Consider the following 7,572-nt stretch of genomic DNA (forward strand, 5'->3'; position numbering starts at 1 on the left):
TAGGTAAAGTTGTTTTTTTGTACACAATTTATAGTTTCATAAATGGAATACGTTTAATACTTTAAGGAACTTATTTCTTATGCGCAAGTAAAAGGCGGTGCAGTGCATGAATTTGGACGATTGCCAATCCAGACGATCGCTAGAAGGCTCTCGAGCATTAGCTCGACGCATTAAAAGGCTAGTACATGTAATAAAAAAAGAAAATAGTTTTCATTCACCAGATCTAGAAATCAATAACAACAACTTAAAATATACCGGCATATTAGAATTCAACATCATGGTATAATAACAAACATTTAAAACAAAAAAGTTTAATTTTTTTTAAAAGACCACCAGTTGGATTTGAACCCAAAACACTGATTGCTTGTATTCACTAATCCAGAACGAAACCACTGAACCATGCGAGACTTGTCAATATGCTCTATAAAGTACTGTTTGAAACAACATATCAATGGACTTTGTTTTTTATTCTTCAAAAATAATTTGAAAAAGTACATAATTAGTCATCTCTGGGTCATCTCTCCATCTTTTTTTATAAAGCGACATTTTAAATGTTGAAATATGTTATCTTTACACGTTTCAAATTTGTGGAGAGAAGACCCAGAGACAACAAAATCATTTAAAACAGTTGTAAATAAGTAGGATTTTGCACGAATTGCATCGTGTTGCTATTTTTAGACTCATATTATGATAAAACCTTTTGCATTTCAAATATTTTTCCACTCATTCCACATCCAACAGAAACCAAATAACGGTTTTGATTCGAAAAATATTCAAAATTAATTGATGAAATTTTCACTCTCCCTGTGCACCCAGATTCCTGCCGAATGTACATCTTAAGCGCCCACTTTCTTTATACCAAATTTTTATACCACTAATACCTTGGTCAAGTTCAAAATTAATTGATGAAATTTTCACTCTCCCTGTGCGCCCAGATTCCTGCCGAATGTACATCTTAAGCGCCCACTTTCTTTATACCAAATTTTTATACCACTAATACCTTGGTCAAGTTCCTAAATCAGCCTTGGTCGATAGACTCGATACTAGTATACTGCTTGACCGGCGGGGGACCCTGGAATTCTATTCGTGAATACTTATTAATTTAACTTAATTTTTCTAAACTATATATTTGTTTCTCCACAGGTTCCAGGCTTTCTGTCGTGGTATAACATTGTTTATGATGGGATGTTGTTGTGTATACCTACCAATTACTGAAAGAAGGGGACCTTTAACACTGTTTTAAAAGAATGAAATTGTGTTTAATGGATTTGTTTTGTTCCTGAATTGACTCATATATGACTTATACACAAGTTATATTGAGTTTCCTTACTGAATATCCAATCATTCAGTTTTGGAATCAAGCAGGTTCGAAGGTAAGCGTCTTTAATGTGGCATTACTTTTTTTTTAACAATTAACACCAGTAAGCTGCATTTGAAATTACCTTTGTACTGATACCAAACTTGTCAATATTTATTTGATATTAAAAAAACACCTATTTTCATTAGTAATATGACACAAATCATACGGTACGAGGGGTGTTGCTAAAACGCGGAACGGAAAACGGAACGGAAAGCGGAAAGGAATGGAAAATATCATCACGTTTATCGCTTAAAAAAGGTATAGACTGGCCAGAAACGATTTACTTTGTATCTTTTATTTATATCTAATGAATGATTATCAACATGTTGTTATCTTATTAATATTCATATGAATGTCTATCAATTATAGCATTGTATTCATTCGGCTTTAGTTGAGTACTAAACGGAAAAATCAAATGTATACGAATTGTGAAACATTAACATGATTAAACGAGCAAATTAGCTATAACTTTACTTATTTTTCTTATATGGTATTGCTGGCATATCAGCGTAACGTATGCAGTTAGTGAAAGCGTTTTATGCGTGTTTTGAGTATTTTTATATATCAAATATGATGTACATGTATATACTTACATCAAAATTGAATTTTCGGTGTTCTAGACGATCTTTTATCATACAGACGATACAGTTTCATTGAGATGGAAGAAAAAAAACCGTGAAACTAGTATTTTTAGCAATGCAATTTTGTTTACGTTTGCATTACTAAGCAGTTGTTTATTCCAGCAGCTATATACATATGATTCGAATAGAGAGCTCTAGACGTTGCCTGGTTTGATTTTCCGATTATATATTGGGACTATAGTCCGTCGATCCCAAAATATTCATGCAGCACATTTGGACGATTTATAATGGAAAATGTTGACATCTTTTCTCCATTTGGAAGTCACTCAGAAGACCTTGCACAATTTTTCAACACTATCATCCGGGTCTATTGAAATGCAAAACCCTGTAGATTTCTTTATTTTTAGCCGTGTATTTAAACCAGCTGATAAGCTAGAGAGGACGTTTTAAAGAGAGAATAATGAGAATGTTTAATGCTTCTAAAAGAGAATCGCTTGAACCCTGAGGTATATATAAATATACAACAAAAAGTGAATCGAGGATATTTTGGGACAGAATATAGTGGTCAATGCATGTACTGTTAATTTTGAGGAAATAAATATTCTTGAATAAATAATCTAATATTGCTAATCTTTCAAAAAAAAATTAAAAAGGTACATAAAGTATATTGTTTTAGCATGATTAACAAATCTATGAGGTAAATAACATTAGATAAGATTTTCCGTTTTCCCTTCCGTTCCGCTTTCCGTTCCGTTTTCCGTTCCGCGTTTTAGCAACACACCGGTACGAGTTACTCATGTTCTTTAAAGAACATCAAAGATAAATTGTACAATGTTGTATCAAACTAATTGACTGACAATTGTTCCGAAGTCTCACGTCTACTTTGACAAGTATTCGATTAATTTTCTCTATATTACCATCTTCATGTTATATTTATAAGAAAAAAGAAACGCTCAAAACAAAGCACATTAACATGTACCTAGGGTCGGGTGATAAGTTAACGTACGACTTATTATATTTATTGCTCTGAATAATGTTAGGTCGTGCAGATATTAGAAACAGACCTTTGACTGTAACGAACGCGTTTAGCGAAAACATTAAATCAAATCCAGGCAGATAAGACGATGTTTACTTCTTTGCTCAACGGGACTCTGACATTTTAGTTGGTAATACTTTACCATATATTGACTGGCGCGGTGTTTTAAATGCAGACAACTGGGGATTGGAGGACATTTCAATAATCATGCCACTCTTAACTTCACGATTCATTTAGTTTTCAAATGCATACAAATAACATCATTTAACATTTTAAGAAAGATTCAATGTATATAAAGTTAGCTGTTCCTCATTGAAAAATATATTTGGTTCAATTTAAATGCATGTTATAATGGGAACATTTTAAAAACAGAAAAACCAAACAAAAACAGTTTGCTCATTTTGACAGCTAACTAGTATACCTATGAATCCAACTTCTCAAAATTTCCATCTCTTCAATGTAATTAAGGAACAATTATCTTTCCTGCGAGAAAAAGTGGGAGGGAGGCTAATGAACCCTCTATGATGCTATGGTTTTTCAAAGTTTAAAAAAATTTTGAAGGGTAATAATTGGGTATTTAAAAAAAAGAATCAACAAATTATGAAGAATTTTCAAAATTAAAAAAAATGTCGAAGAGAAATAATTGAGTATAATTTTGATAAGAATATTTTTTCTTTAAAATATCAAATCTGATCTACCTTTGTATTCATTGTTCCAAGTAACATCCAACGTCTCAATCTTCGATTATTCTACGTCTTCTTTTTTTCTGCTGAAATGAAAATGAAATCAGTATAATTAGGTGGAGTATTAAATTTGAAGACATATCAGCTGGCATATGTAAATTGGTTGTACAGATAAAAAAAAATCAATTTGTACAGATAAAAAAAATCAATTTGTAGTCAATGCGAATGTATCTTGAGTTCAATTTAAAGAATAAAATCTACTGTTTCAGCATAGTATTAAGGAAATAAATGAAATGGAGTTCATGGATTATCAAATTTACACTTAAGTTAACCAGTAAATAAATATTGGGGGAACAAAAACGTACAGATTCCTCAGACACACGTCTTGCCATTTCTGCCTTGACGTCGTTGAATAAGGCTTCAGCCTGTCTCCGGGCTTCATCTTCCGACTTTGCACGAGCCTGTTCCTGTAAATTAAAAAAAAAAATGTCTCAAATAGTGTAGTTCTAGATAAGGTTGTTTACGACACACGTAAATTTGCTTAAAAGATTAACGCCTCGATTTAAAACATATAAAATATTTCTTTACTTAGCTTTAATCTCTTTTCTTTAAAAAAAAAAAGAGGAGAAAAAAGGTGAAAAAACAAACATATTCGTAATACTGTACTTACTTCTACCTGAACGAGGCTACATGCCTCTTCTACCTCGTCCTTTAGGGAGACCAGGTTCATAAACTCTTCTAAGTAGAGAGCGACGTGCTTCCCTTTCGCTCCGAATAGGTGGACGTACACTCTGCCCTTGTATTTATTAATAACTAAGGATTCCCCCTTCCAATATCTGCTTTTGCTCTAAGCAGAGTGTTTTTGTCCTTAATGAAATTCATCTTGGTTGTAAAATAATGTAGAAACAACTGAAATTATACTCCCTTGAAGATTGAGGTTGTTTCCCTTTCTCTAATCCTATTCGCAGGAGGATCTGAGTGAAGTTTATAATTACACAACAGACAGTTGACTTGCTCTGTTAAACTTTTTTATTCACTGCATGGGACAAGAACCACCTCCTGACCAACGCCTTACTCACAGGGGCATGACTCCACCTATTGCATCATCTTACATCTATTTTGTTTTCCAATGTTACTCTAAAATTGATCATTTATTAGAAATATTTAGAATTCAAATAATGGAGTCTATATTAGAAATATTTAGAATTCAATTAATGGAGTCTAGAGAAGCCCTTGAACTGTCATTGTTCCAAAATTTATTTCACTTTGATATAGATATGAGATTCTATGACTTCTGCTTATGCTCAGACATTCTGCATGAATGTTCATATCACTTTTTTTATGATGATCATGAACTATTTTACATTGATGGAAGCAATGATTTTGGCGATGATGAAGATCTAGAAAATGAATCTTCCACTATACCTTATGTGGAAAATGATATAGATATTGTTGATGGATATTTCTCATTCTGGAGACCTACACTTTCAAGTAAGTGAAACAAAAATTAGGAAAACGTAGGAACTTCAACCGAAGACAATGGCACCACCCGGTCCAAAACATAAACCCCTTCTCCCTCATACTTACAAATGTCATCGTCGCAGTTTAAGATTTTCACACCTGCAGCACTGCAGAAATACGTGAACATCACAAAAACAACCCACTTACTCATTGTGAAAACTTCTACCCTACAAGCTTGATCGCGTACTAATTCCCTGTATGTTTACTAATTTTTAATAAAATAAAATATTACCAGAGTTTTCTTTTCCGGATTTGTGTGAGATAATTCAAATAATATTCATACCTCATCAATCATAATTGATTTTTAAGGACTGTTTAAGATATCTAATTCAGCTTCTATATGGTTCTTGCTTTAAATGACCATTTATTATTCTTTTTTGGCTATATATCAATGAAGGCAAAGGCATTAATATCATGTCTCTGCTAAACAACTTGGGTAAAACATGGAAAAGGTGGATTCGATAAAAGTTGATTTCTATTCCCTCATTAAAACGGTTGCATTGACTCGTACATACGTACAAGGAAAACCGAAAACAGATTTTTGCTCCTATTGTGTATTCCGTAAATGGGAGTTTTATGACCGTTGTCACCACCCTCCCATTGTTAGGGGGCGGAGAAAGGCGGGAATGTTTTTGTTCGGGGTCGGGGAATCTTTTGAATTTTAGCTCTTGCTCCTATTGTGGGAAATTGAATTGGTTTTATTGTGTTTGAAATGACAAGACACCCTACTACAGACCTCCGGAACACGGGATGGAGGTGCGTCACAGTAACGTGGTTCTTCATTGTACGGGTCCGTACAAGGCACCCAAGGAATGGACAGGGGGAACCTGGCCCTCGCGAGCCTATCCGCCCCTGGGGATTCCCCGGGGCCCCCGGAAATGGGGGGGGGGGGGCTGCTTCTTCCTCGTGATCCATGGTGGTGACATCCTCTGACGAGACGCCCACACACAGACCGTGGTACCAGCAATCCCACTGGTCACACAAGATTGATTGTATTAAAAGTTAGCTGTTCCTCATTGAAAAATACATTTGGTTAAATTTAAATGTATGTTATAATGGGAAAATGTAAAAAACGAAAACAGTATGCTCATTTTGACAGCTAGTATACCTATGAATCCAACTTCTCAAAATTTCCAGTTATATTTTCTGCGAGAAAAAGTGATCCATGGTGGTGACATCCTCTGACGAGACGCCCACACACAGACCGTGGTACCAGCAATCCCACTGGTCACACAAGATTGATTGTATTAAAAGTTAGCTGTTCCTCATTGAAAAATACATTTGGTTAAATTTAAATGTATGTTATAATGGGAAAATGTAAAAAACGAAAACAGTATGCTCATTTTGACAGCTAGTATACCTATGAATCCAACTTCTCAAAATTTCCAGTTATATTTTCTGCGAGAAAAAGTGGAGGGATGGGGGCTAACGAACCATCTATGTGATGCTATGTGCCTAATGGTTAGGTATAACTTTGCCAAAAAGTGCCCCCCCCCCCCCGGTTCCGACGTCTATGCAATGTGTACTTCCCAATGTTCTATTTTGTCTAGATGAAGTAGCTTAACAGTATCTGAATGTTTTTATTTCTCCCATTATTTTACACTTATTTTGCAGACTTACAGCTTACGTAGATATAAGATTTTCCCATACTTAAAATTAAAATACAGTGAACATAGCGAAACATTATAATGCATCCCAAAGTGAAAAAAGGTTTCAAGTTAACATAAATATTGCCATGCAACCTAGTTCATGAAAGCAAGGTACACAAAAGAGTGTGCATATATATAATAGATATGGCTGGCATGCTACCTTATGGAGTCGAGGCGAGTCCGTACCAGCACATCCAAGATATACACACAACACCACAATGAACAAACTCTGTACTGAGGGAACTCGGGGGTTAACTGGTGACGGTTTTCCGGCGCCAAGTGACTTGCCAAGTTATATGGTATACCAGGGTCAAAGGTCATATTATGAAAGGCCAATAGAGAGGATATATATAACAATAATTTTAAATCAAAGTACTGAAAGTACTGAAAAGCGCTAACCTAGCTTGGTTCTAAGAAAATTTACTGTGTGCAAGCGTAGGCGGAAATGAGCCTTATTGAAATTTTGGTTTATGTTTAATAAATATCAATTTAAAGTATCGAAGGCCAGATTTCTTTAAATATATGTTACTTTCTGAAAATGATGTGAATTAAAGCTGAACACGACTTGTATATGGATACTTGCCTGAAAAAAGATATGTTAAAATCACGAATTATACCTTTTGAACAGTAATTTATCACAGTTTTTGACATTTTCTTGCAAGGAATCGATTATATTTTTCTATATTTTAGCTTCTGAATACGCACTATATTTTTTCATTACTGCGTAGCATCCCGTGCTGAT

The sequence above is a fragment of the Magallana gigas genome, chromosome 1 (genome assembly GCF_963853765.1).
Source record: "Magallana gigas chromosome 1, xbMagGiga1.1, whole genome shotgun sequence".
Classification (NCBI taxonomy): domain Eukaryota; kingdom Metazoa; phylum Mollusca; class Bivalvia; order Ostreida; family Ostreidae; genus Magallana; species Magallana gigas.